At 45.1% G+C, this 13119-nt stretch overlaps 1 protein-coding gene across 1 annotated transcript in view; it reads left to right on the top strand.

The window, feature by feature from the left end:
- Positions 1-11295, top strand: part of SMPX (small muscle protein, X-linked) — a 49177-nt gene extending 37882 nt beyond the window's left edge. The window contains 1 exon segment of the mRNA NM_001078687.2: positions 10864-11295. The gene's annotated coding sequence lies outside the window, so the exon portion shown is untranslated.

The following is a 13119-nucleotide window of genomic DNA, read 5'->3' as shown; positions in this document are numbered from 1 at the left end:
TTTGATCATCTTCATTCAAGCACCCTGTTATGGATGTCCAGGTAGTGGAAATAAAACACAAAAGACGTTCTAAATTTGAACACCTTTCAAGTCCAATATGAGACAAGACCAGGATTCGAGCTACTTGGCTGACTGATGGGCAGTTGTAGCGCTTTTCTCAAATATTATCATATAAGAACTGAAGCCAGTTTCTGAACAACTAAATTGTCCAGCTTTGGGCTTTGGGTGAGAATCACTTTTTATTCTAGTTATCTTAGTCCTAGAGTCAGGCAGTGGCAAATTGCCAGATACAGTTAGACCCCGTCCTCAGAGCAGACTGCACACTAAGATCACTCGGACTTGCCTGAACCCCCGCCTCCCCCTCATCAGTAATTCTTTGAGGGAGGGGCATGTTGCACAAGACCCCCAGCTGAGCCTAATGTGCTGCTTGGGTCAGAAGGACTGAGTTACAGGATGTTTCTCAGATCCTCCATGTACAAACCAAACTAAAATCTTTCTCATATGGAAAAGCATTTCTTTGGTTGAATGTCTAGGCTGCTGGGATAAAAGTCTTTAAACTGTGGAAAAAGTCCACACATTCTTGGAAACCCATGCAGCATACGTGTACACTTATTCACTGGGTGATCCAGAGGAGAGTCAAAGCCTCTGTTTGGGCTAGGACATGGGAGAAGAGATACTAAATTATCCAGACTGGCCCATGAGTCCAGAACAATAGCCATATTGGGCTTAGAAGAGGCTAATGAGATGCTGGTCCACATTAGTGAGCGTGCTGTGCCTTGTTAGTGTTGTGATGCATGTCTCTCTCGAGATACCTAGAGTCATATTCTCACAGGCCAGGGCACCATCAATGTCACTTAGTCTAACCAAGACCCAGCTCAATGCAGAGGTCCTCTCTCTACCCCCTGCTTTCCAGATATGTTCCCCACCCTGGAGAGTCATTGGGGTTTAACTATGAACTCAGCAACTTTTAACCCCTATCTCAATTCATCTCACACTAAAAAAAAAAAAAACCACAAAACTGCTAGGAGTGCTTATTCCTCCAGTAATGCCAGGTGCACCCTTTGGAGTGACTCATTAAGAGCAGATCCTGGGTAAGCCCTCATTCCATTGGCATTTCTTCTAACAAGTTCAGTGTCTGGGTGTAAACATAATATAAGTGGGATATGTTTTTGGTAGGATGTGCTAAGGATGAATTGCTGGGTGCTGAACTACTGCACTGTAAGCTTTGCTTCAAGGTCAGCCAGCTGTGTTGGCATGTTTCCACAAAGTCGAATCCATGAGTTCTCAAGATGCCAGGTCTCTAGAGACTCGCTACTTATCTTTTTAGAAATGTCCAAAGCAATATGATCCCACCCTGCAAGTAGGATTTGGTTTTTGACCTAAAAGAAATGCCAACTTTTTGTGATTCCCATTAATAACACCTACTCATTGACACATAACATTTAAGAGCTAGATTTGACCTAAGGCAACTATATTAGTTATAAATTTCTGTATAACAAGTTACCCCCAACCTAGCAGCTTAAGACAGTATTATTTCAGAATTTCTATGGGTGAGGAATTCAGAAGAGGCTGAGCTAGGTGGTTCTGGCTGGCATCCTTCACAACGGTACAGGCAAGATGTTGGCTGGCAGGGCAGTCATTCAAACCCTTGACTAAGACCAGAAGGTCCACTTTCAAGATGGTGCACTCATGCTGCTGGCTGATTGGTGATGCCTGTTATCAGGAGGCCTGGGTGCCACTGGGCTGCTTGAGTGCCCTCACAACATGGCAGTTGGCTTTTCCCCAGAGCCAGTGATTCAAAAGAAAGCAAAGCAGAAGCCACAGTGGCTTTTAGGACCCAGTCTTAGAAGTCACACTCTGTCATTTCTGTAATACGCTATTGATTAACACCAGTCAGCCTTACTCAGTGTCGGAGAAATCCACACAAAGGGTATGAATATCAGGAGGTAGGACTCACTGGGGGCCATACGAAAGGTTGCCTACCACAACGAGCTAACCCTCTTTTTACCTATTTATTTATCTATCTATTTATTTATTTATTTAGCAGATGAGAAAACTGAGGTCTGGAGAAGTGAGGTTTTGCCCAAAGTCACACAGCCTTAACATTTCACTATCTGCTTTCTTTTCAACCCTACTGATCCTCACCACCCACAATTTCTTGTATTTATTAAAAACACCAAATGTTGTTTATCTTTGGAGAGATTAGAAAGATTACTTCCAAATGTGAAGCCAGTTTCCCTGATGTTTTTAACAGCAGAAGCTTTTATCAACCAGACGACATAGAAGCAAAGTGCAAATTCTGAGCACTTGGGAAAGGTTTTTCTTCATTACCTTGAGTCATTAGGGAGGAGGTGCTTCAGAAGGAGCGAGAAGAGAGCGGTACCTCTTAGGGAGGGCAAATCTAGAAGTAACCTGAACATTCCTGGTTGGAGGGATCAATCTCAGCTTTTTATGCACTAGTCCTTCTCCTTGGCTTGTGCGCATATCGTGAGAGGTTTCCTGTTCTCGCTCGAATTCTGAAGGTCAACACAAAATTGAGAAAGCAGGAGAGAGCAACACCAAAAATCAAACCCCAGAAAGGGCCACCCTCCTTAGGAGTTGGTGTTTCATTAACCCCAGTGAAAGACAATCATCAGCTGCAGGGGCCCCCTAGGAGAAGCATAGAATTGTTTTTCTGTAAAAACTTATGTGTCCAGAAACACACAAACATATTTTTAAGCCTAAAACTCCAAACCGTGATAAATACTATCACTTCTTTCCAGGATCCTCTTTGAAACAGCCATCTTCTAAGAGGGACAACAGCAAGAAAGAAACCTCTGATATATAGTCTCCACCCCCTTTTCCAACAGTTTAAAAACAACAAGGCCGGTCATCTCTGCTCAATGTAACTAGTCAGGAGACAGGATGACTCTCTCCTTGCCCGACCTATTTTGTCTAATGGGGCCCACTTCTTTGCCCTCTGACAAGCCACCTTCTCTCCTGAGTTCCATTTATAGCAGGGCTTTATTAAAGGTTAAATCATTAGGAATGGGTCTACCTCCCTCCCAAGGCTTCTTTCCCCTGTTCAATAAATGAAGCCATGGGATGGGAGAGGCTGTCCATTTTTGCTTTACTTAAGCTCAGATTCTTCCTTGCCCACAAAATACGTGCATTGACAGGTGAGAGTCTGCCCAGCAGTCTGTGGTCACGTGTGGTTTGTCTCATATTTAGTTCTCCAAGTAGTTCTTGGGAGGCTCTAGGGAATTTTCTCAAGCCCCAGCTGAAAGCCTGAGACTAGGGGCCGAGAGGCTTTGGGGAGGAGCCCCCAGGCCTTAACTGCTGGTAAAAGGCTGTCTTTCTCAATCCTTGCGCAAGAGCCCTCTCTTCACCTTAAAAGAAGGCTTGCAAGCTCCCTCCATCCACCATGCTTGTTGTTGATACAAAGGTGACCTCACTGAACAGCTGGAGCATTGATGGTCTACAGCTGTCAAAGTGACCCATGCCCTTCACTCCTAAAAGCCCTTTCTCTCTTGTTTTTTGTTGACAGAACTCTGAGACAAAAAAAAAAAATTCTGTCTTTTTAGGGCCACACCCAAGGCATATGGAGGTTCCTAGGCTAGGGGTTGAATTGGAGCTATAGCTGCCGGCCTATACCACAGCCACAGTAATGTGGATTTGAGCCGCGTCTGCAACCTACACCACAGCTCATGGCAACACCAGATTCTTAACCCACTGAGCGAGGCTAGGGATCGAACCTGCATGCTTGTGGATGCTAGTTGGGTTTGTTATTACTGAGTCATGACAAGAACTCCAAGATTTTCTTAAAAATTAAGAAAAGTTCCACATGCTGAGGGTGCGGCCCTAAAACGCAAAAAAAAAAAAAAAAAAAAAAAAAAAAAGTAAAAACACAAAAGTGATCATGTCACTGCCCTGTGAACAGGCTTCAATGGCTCCCCGTTACCCTCAGGGGCCTGTGCTAACTGCTTCAGACTCACCACGTCTCCCAACTGGCATTTCGGACTCCCCAGAACATCCTTGCTTCGGCCCAGTTCAGGGAGGTGCCATGCTGACTCTAGGCCTTTACACACGCTCCGGATGTTATTTTCCAGTCTCTCTCTTCTTCCTTACCTATGAGCAGGCTGACTTCTACCCATCACTCAGGTCTCATTTTATTTAATTTTTTTGCTTTTTAGGGCTGCACCTGTGGCATATGGAAGTTCCCAGGCTAGCGATCACATCGGAACTGCAGCTGCCGGCCTACACCACAGCCACAGCGATGCAGGATCTGAGATATGTCTGTGACCTACACTGCAGATCATGGCGATGCTGCATTTTACTCTGTAAAAATATTAAAAAAAGATATTCTACTCAATTCTGAGAAGGCAAAGAATGTTTTTAAAAATAAAATTTGGTGCTCATTAGAGCTACCACAAGAACATTAGGTCAAATTATTTTTATACCACGGATACATTTATTTTTTCTTTTTTTTTGTCTTTTTAGGGCCATGCCTGCTGCATATGGAGGTTCCCAGGCTAGGAGTCGAATTGGAGCTACAGCTGCCAGCCTACACCACAGCCACAGCAATGCCAGATCCAGATCCGAGCCGCGTCTATGACCTACACCGCAACTCACAGCAACACCAGATACTTAACCCACTGAGCGAGGCCAGGGATCAAACATGCAACCTCATGGTTACTAATGGATTCATTTCCGCTGAGCCACAATGGGAACTCCTACCACAGATACATTTCTGTGTATCAGTTGTTCATGCAAGGGAGCCTCTAATACTGTCAACATGTACAGATTTATTGTAGGGGCGAAGAACTCCAGATAGGCTTTTAATCCTGGACCAGCCACTAACTAGCTGGGGGACCTTGTACAAATGATCCAACCCCTCTGGATTTTAATCTCCTAGTTTCTAAAATAAGGAGCAATAAGAAAACTCAAGTTCCACTCATCTTTGAAAATAGCTTTACTATTTTAGAAGATTAAAAAGCTTTATAGCCACTATGGAGAGTTTGGAGATACCTTAGAAATCTATACATAGAACTTCCACATGACCCCTCAATCCCACTCTTGGGCATATATCCGGACAAAACTCTACTTAAAAGAGACACACGCACCCGCATGTTCATTGCAGCACTATTCACAATAGCCAGGACATGGAAACAACCCAAATGTCCATCCACAGATGGATTCGGAAGATGTGGTATATATACACAATGGAATACTACTCAGCCATAAAAAAGAATGACATAATGCCATTTGCAGCAACATGGATAGATCTAGAGAATCTCATACTGAGTGAAATGAGCCAAAAAGACAAAGACAAATACTATATGATATCACTTATAACTGGAATCTAATATCCAGCACAAATGAACATTTCCTCAGAAAAGAAAATCATGGACTTGGAGAAAAGACTTGGGGCTGCCTGATGGGAGTGGGAGGGATCAGGAGCTTGGGATTATCAGACACAACTTAAAATAGATTTACAAGGAGGTCCTGCTGAGTAGCATTGAGAACTTTGTCTAGATACTCATGTTGCAACATAACAAAGGGTGGGGAAAAAATATAATTGTAATGTATACATGTAAGGATAACTTGATCCCCTTGCTGTACAGTAAGAAAAAAAAAAGCTTTATAGTTAAATCTTTGCCTGATGGTGCATCAGTGACCATGTTTTTAATTTGAATACTGAGACTTTGGGCCACTTATTACCATCGTTCCTGGAAAAACAAACAAACAAACAAACAAACAAAACAGTCAATCAGCTCTAAAGGGATCTCCCTGACAGGGAGGTTCCCAGGCTAGGGGTCCAATTGGAGCTACAGCTGCCGGCCTATGCCACAGCCACAGCAATGCAGGATCCAAGCCTTGTCTGTGACCTATACCACAGCTCACGGCAATGCCAGATCCATAACCGACTGAGCAAGGCCAGGGATCGAACTGGCATCTTCATGGATACTAGTTGGATTCATGTCCGCTGAGCCAGGATGGGAACTCTGATACTGGGTATTTCTGACGGAAGTCCCATTGTCCCCAGGTCTCAAATGCTCAGGCCTACACAACATAGAAGGAATTTTCCATCTTTGAAAACTTAAGACAGCAGTGTGCTTGACTTGTCCATTAATTTGTACCTCTGTGCTTTATTGAGCTCTGCTTTACTAGGAAACCTCAGGTCAGTGTTTCTCCAGTAAAATCTGTGGCTTCTTTAGAAACAGGGAGGTCTGTGCTCTGATGGATGAAGAAACTGACCTCAAAACCAGGACCCAACAACAGTGACTTCTGGTTATTATGTCCCTTATTTCACCAAGAACTCCCCAAATAAATTCAGTATTGTCTCATCGGCCAGCCCCTGGCTTGATTTCCATGCAGCACACTCTCAATACAATAGGATTTAAAAACCCCTTTCGAACTTATTTTTAATGAATTTGACCTGTAACATGCAACTGGCCTTTTCCTTAAGGTCACTCAAATTCTCCACATCCAGCACGCAACACTGCTCGACTTTGAGTTTTAGGTGCAGAAATTTACCCAAAAAAGTCCTGTTCTTTGAGTCTTTCTCAGCTTCCTCGCTTTTACTAGTTATTGATACAAACATTTCTGTTTTTACATTAGCCACCAAAGGCTTCATGATGCACAAAAGCCAAATAGGGTGGATATTTCACGGTTCAAGAAAACTTTGTAAGTTTTTACTTAGAGTTTTCTTTATTTGACTTTATGAGTGGCTGGTGGGGACAAAATCAAGAGTTCTGGGTTTGGAGTTCCCTGGGTGCCGTTTCACGCCGTGTACTTTGTCTCCCTGACCTTGATGTACAGGTGTGGCAAGAGTGTCTTTTTCAACCCTGGAGGACTCCACAAATGGCCTAACAAACTCCAAAGCTTTAACCAGTTTTCTCTGGGTCTCTGGTTGGCCATTGCGTATAGAACCGGATGCATCACGAGGCACAGCCTTTCTCGCCACTACTTTTGAGTGTCACTGTGTTTATGGCTCTATGATTTAGCACCGCGTAGGAGGAAGTAATCTTTGCACCGCCCCCGAGTGTCTGGTAAAAGGACCAAAGGCAGAGCAGTGTTGAGTGGACTCCATTTCCTAAATGATATATGTGGGGCCGCGGCAACTATGAGTAACACAGCTATAAATGGGCCATGGCAAGGCGTAAACATCACATGCTCTTCAGCCTGGACTTAAGAGTGACACAAGGGAGATATGTGGCGTATCACCCTTGCTCCAGCCAAGGTGTGCCTTTCCCAGTGTCAACTTTTTTGATTTGGGTACAAAAGGTGTGTGGGGCAGCTAGAGAGTGACTTTTCAGCAGGGGGCCTTGCATCCCCCATCGTTCTCACAAATATCCCCAGGTCACAGGAGAATAGCCGACAGCTGTTGTCTAGGCGGCGAAGCAGCGTGGCCCGGGATAGCGCCCAACACACTTGCATTCCAGCACCCCAACAAACAAGTGTGCTTTACAGCATGGGCAATTTTAGCTCTGGATCCCTTCCCATTGTTCCCATTTTAAAATTCGAGCCCTTAACCCAGGTCTCTGAATTCCCGGCTTCCGGTAACATATAGACATTCTGAGAACTTGCTGCGTCCCACCAGCCCAAGGATGAAGAGACTCTCGTCCTCTGGAGGCCTTGCACTCCTGAAAGGACCATGTGTGACCTTGGCCATCAGCGGTGTCTTATTTCCAGAGTTGCTGAGCCCTCTCAGATTCTACTGGAATCCGGGAGGAAGATAGGAAGCTGAGGGAGGGCTGGGGGACCTGCAGAGTGACAATTACAGTGACTCCTGTCTTCCATTTCCTGCCTCCTGCCCTGTGCTTTCTACAAGGAAGACCCAGGTTCCCTTTGTAGCTGAGGGGAGGGAACTGTGGAAAGGCAGTGTTTGCTCCATCCCCAGATGAAGCACAGTCCCCCTGGGGCTAGTATTGCATAAAGAATTGTGTATTTGGTTTTCCTGAATAATAGAGTGATCTCAGCAGCCACAGTGATCTCAGCAAACTCGATCAAGGTTTCCCTGTGTTTCCAAAAACTGTCTTAAAGTCAGAGTGGGCCACAAGCTGAACCCAGTCATGAGGGGCATCTTAGGGCTTTTAAACAGTCACTAGAGGGTTGCTGCAAGTGGCTCATCCTCTCTTGCTCAGTAGAGCTGTAATTCCACCTACTTGAGACAGATGAAGGTGGTCACAGTCCGTATCAGGCCTGTTCTAGAAATGGTTCCCATTTCTGGTTGCAGATGGTGCTTCTTGGTCTGGACATTTCTTGTAAAGAAATCACACCTCACAGAACATGCCTCAGTGACAATTTGCTATGAATCATCACCCCTTTTGGGCTGCTCAGAGAAGCCCAAGGAATGTCTCGGTTTCAAGGGCAGTTTGTGATGAGTCTTTCACTTGCAGAGGGACTGGCCCTATGTCACCCAGCACAGTGACCACAGTAGTAAAATGGTGTGAGCACACGCTGGCCATGGTGAGGCTACGGCTAGGGCCCAGAACAGGTCTGTCAGCACAGTGGGAACCCAGCCCACCTCAACACTGCTGGCTTCCTGCATCTGTGGCCCCTCACTCTCTCCTGCCATCTCACAAGCATGCCAGTGCCAGTTCTTGTCCTGCTCCGGCTACTCCCTCGCTCTGATGTGCCAGTCCCCAGGCTTCCGCTTGTATCAGGTGCCATGATAGGTGGTGGGATGTGAAAATGAACAGGTCATGTTCATAGCCTTCAGAAGGTCACGGGCTCAGAATTCCAATCTTGGCGCCACAGAAACGTATTCGACTAAGAACCATGAGTTACGGGTTTGATGCCTGGCCTCTCTCAGTGGGTTAAGGATTCAGTGTTGCCGTGAGCTGTGGTGTAGGTTGCAGACGCAGCTAGGATCCCACATTGCTGTGGCGAAGGCTGGTGGCTGCAGCTCTGATTGGACCCCTATCTTGGTAACCTCCATATGCCGCAGGAGTGGCCCTAGAAAAGGCAAAAAACTTCCATAGGCCACAGGTGCAGCCCCAAAAAACAAAAAACAAACAAAAAAAAAAAAAGAAAGAAAACAAAGAAAAAAAGAAAGAAGGTCACAGCCTAGAGGCACGCCAGTTATGGGGGGAAGAGATGAAAGCAGAGGGAGGATGCATGGGGGCAACTTATTATAACGCATCCTGAGGGTGAGGTGGGGGTTTCACTTAAAAGCTATCAGCCAAGAGGGAGAGGCATCAAGGCTTGGGTCACGTTACCCCAGCAGTAAGTGTCCAGCACCCTCAGGGCAGGGTGCACAACCGAGGCAGAGATGGTACAATGAGCCCAGGAGACTCTGAAGTTGCTGGTCAGTCAAGTACACTTCGCTTGGGGAATCCTGAGCTGGGAAGGAGGTGGCATTCTGCTTCTTCCTGAACAGCCTGGACTGAACATCGAGTTTCTTAAAAAAAAGATAAATAAATGCTCAAAAAAGATGAGAGCCAGTGCTGACTGACTGCTATTGGTAACGTTTTCAGTTCTGCAGTCATTCACACCTTCCTACCTTCCCCTGCAGTTCTGGAACCATCCAAACCTTCCCTGTTAGTGGGGTGCAAAGAGCCCTAGAGTTAGGACACTGGAGTTCAGATCCCAGCTTTTCTATTTTCCAGCGATGAGACTTCGAGCTACCCACTCTGCTCTTTGAACCTCTGCGTGTTTCAACTCAACAATGAGCTCAATACAGCTTGCATCACAGCAATGCTATATAAATGTTAAACGACACAATAGGCTTTGTAATCTCGAAAGAAATACAGAGGAAAGCAAAGCTTTCTAAGAGACCTCTGCTGCAGACAGCCACAGCTGTGTCCATGGCTGCCCCGAGCTGTGAGAGAGACTGGCAAAGACGGTACTTGGCTCCCAGCCTTTGTAGTAGAAAAAAGCAAGGGAGAAGAGGGTTGTAAATGGACATGGAGAGAGCCAAGCCATAGTGACTGCCACAGGAGGGGTTGGGATGGCCTTGTCTGTGCAGTTTTTTTTTTTTTTCTAGAGCCATTGGTAATAAAAAAAAAGTAGGCATTCTTTTTCTTAGAAAGGATCTAGCCCACCTACCTAAGTAAAACATACAAGAAATGACGGCAAAGAATGACGGCAAACAAATGGGTGAATGGTGTTCAACCACCCTGGCACTGCCAGAGCATTTAAAAGAAATGGCACCACCTCAACTAACCACTGCTACCTAACCAAGCACCCCCAAAACCAATGCCTTGAAACAAAAGCATTTATTACTCTGGCTCATGTTTGTAGCCCAGCCAGTCTAAGCTGGGCTCACTTATATATTGGGGTCTCTGGTCCACGTGCTGTTCATCCTTCTCCTGAAATCAGCAGGCGAGCCTGGGTGTACCCTGCTTGTGCCAATAGCAGAGGTGCAGGAGATGAAACAGAAATATGGGCTCCCTCCTGAGGTTTAGGCTCAGAACTGGCACACCATCACTTCTGTGCCTTCTGTTGGCTGAAGCAAGTCACATGGTCCAACTCAGGCACGAAGAATCCCACCCTACTCACAGTGGTGGGAAAGCAAAAGGTTACATGGCAATAGGGATGCTGCTAGGGAGGCCTGGAGGGTTCAAGCCATGAATGAACATTTGCCAGAGGCACCAGAGGGCCTGCAAGTCATAATCGTAGGGTTAGGATTATACCCTAATCCTTCAGAAGGAAGCCATCCTAATTTAGTTTGGAATTACTCACATCACTCAAGCCAGAGTTGACAGTCACACCTTTTACTCACAGTTCACTTTACCTTCATGGAATCAAGAGATGAGGTTTTCAGGTGAAAATGAAGCCTTCAATTTTGCCTTGTTCCTATCACATTGATTTACAAGCTGTCCCTAAAAATACCTCATGAAAACCAAACTAATGGCTCCTTTGGTTTTTCCTTTGCAGGCTTGATGTGAAGAATTGAAGAGTAAGAGAATGGATTCAAATTAAAGTAGCTCACTAAAAATTTTATATATTTGTATGAAGATTATGTACCTCCGGAATGCCTGAGACTCTAGCAGAAATGTCCCATTTGTACATTTATATCTCTTCCTTCTAGTTGGCTGCACTACTTGTTTTATCTTCATGTTTGGCAGCTTGCAGAGCCAGTCAGCTCAAGAACTCACTGCCTGGAGGGTGTGGTTTTTGAGGAGGGATATGATTTTCTGGAGAAGGATATGGCAATAGGCATATGGCAATAACAGTGATTTTGATAGAGAGTTCTCTAAGCTACTTCGCACACTATTTTGGTCAATATTTGGAATTGTATTTTAGTTCTTCACCTTCTGAATTATGTCAATAAACTTTTTATGAGTTCAAATAAATATGTGAGTAAACGTAAAATATGCATCTAGGCTACATGAATTTTCATACATTCAGGTAACTACATGTACCCCCCTGCCCCCGCATGGAGAGAAAGGAGATAGAAGCACCAAGCAAATGCCCATGTTGCCTAAGTGGGTGCTTCTCACTCTGAACTATTGGGGACCATGGGTAAGACTATGGCTGACTCATCATCGCAGATTAAGTTAAACCTTGCCTGAGACACAGGGCATCGCTGACATTCCTCCTTCAAGGACAGCTTGTATGGTGAACATGATTTCTCCCATAGAGGCTCAGAAATGATCTTGGTGCAGATGGAATAGAGTCCATGATAGGGCACAAAGTAAAGCAGAGCTGAGAGATCAGCAGGTAAGAGGTGGCAGGGCGGGGGGTGGGGGCAGCTCATACCTTAGCTGCCCAAAGAAAGATGAAACGTGCCTCCTGCTGCTAAGATCAAGAGTCTCTGAAATAATCGGAAGCTAAAAAGAATCACCCAGGGCCTGGCTAGAGACTGCTGATCTTCCCAGATGCCTCTGCAACTTCGCAGTAAGATTTGAGAGACCAGGTTCTCGAGATCACACTTTTAAAGACAAGTGTGTCACCTACCTGGGAGGCAGACACCCCCAACACCACTGACCTTTTTCCTCACTTCACTGCCTGCCATTTAAAAAAATCAGATGTACCTTTAAATATCCCAAGCATAAATTAGCCTTTAGCTTTTTTTTGTTTCATAGAGATGAGTTTCCAAAAGTAGGGCGGTCATTGCACACACGTGACTGGCTGCAGATTAAGGTGGTGTCTGATGGGTTTAGGTTTCCCTGAAGGGGTTGTGTGTGCCAGACATCTCGCTGGACTGTGGCTTAGTGTGCTGATCTAAATCTAAAAGAGAGATCCAGGGCGGGGAATATCAAGCAGAACAGTCATCTGTCAGCGAAACAGGTTATAAGTAATATAGTGATATGTTGCCTCAGGCCATTCCACTTTCCTAATTAGGGTAGTTGGGTAGGGTTACAAACTTTACCTCACTGTCCCCTTTGTTTATATATAAATGATCCATGTTTGGTTTCAAAATTAAACTCTGGCTTAATGTTATAGAAAACTGTCTTCTTATTTTAATGCAGTCTCCCAAATCAAATGTGCAGCATAGTATAGACCTGAGTATTTTGAGCTTTTCACTTAACATGTATTTGATGTTGTTAAGACTCAAATTCACTGAATGGGATTTAGTAAGGACCATAATCGATCAGTTGTTGGACAGTACATATAATCTAGGACAAGACAGATTTTATTTTCAATGAAGGTATAATTTAAGAAATTCACACATGTCATGCTAAATGGCCCTTTAAAAACGCATACATCACAGGGAAACAGTGCGATTATTTACCTTATAGGTTTGTCAACAATGATTATTATGCAATGTTGCCATGGGGGCGAAACAAGATACAAGTTGTTGAAGGTTCGTTAGGAGAGAGAGTGAGGGAGGGATCGAAAACTAGAAATAACACTGGTTTAAGTAATTAAAAGCAAGCACAGGTACAGTGGTGTGTTTTTAGTGCACGTGTTGTCAATGGTCCACCTCTCAGCAACGCTGCTGACAGGTGCAAAGTGCAGCCCCTCCGCCCTCTCAACTGGCTGCCCTTCTCAGGGAGGCTCCCCGAGTGCCGCGTGCCAAGTGCCAGGAGGAACATGGCACCTTCACCCAGAAAATCCCCTGGCGTCCCCTCCCCGGAATGGGATTTTCCTGTATTATGCTTGAGGCCTGAGTGAAAGGAGAAGCCCCCAGAGGGTTCAGGACCACACAGGACATTTGAAAATCTTCGCCCTCTGGAGCAGAAGGCA

The sequence above is a fragment of the Sus scrofa genome, chromosome X (genome assembly GCF_000003025.6).
Source record: "Sus scrofa isolate TJ Tabasco breed Duroc chromosome X, Sscrofa11.1, whole genome shotgun sequence".
In the NCBI taxonomy this organism is placed as follows: Eukaryota; Metazoa; Chordata; class Mammalia; order Artiodactyla; family Suidae; genus Sus; species Sus scrofa.
This window is presented reverse-complemented; position numbering and strand designations above follow the sequence as displayed.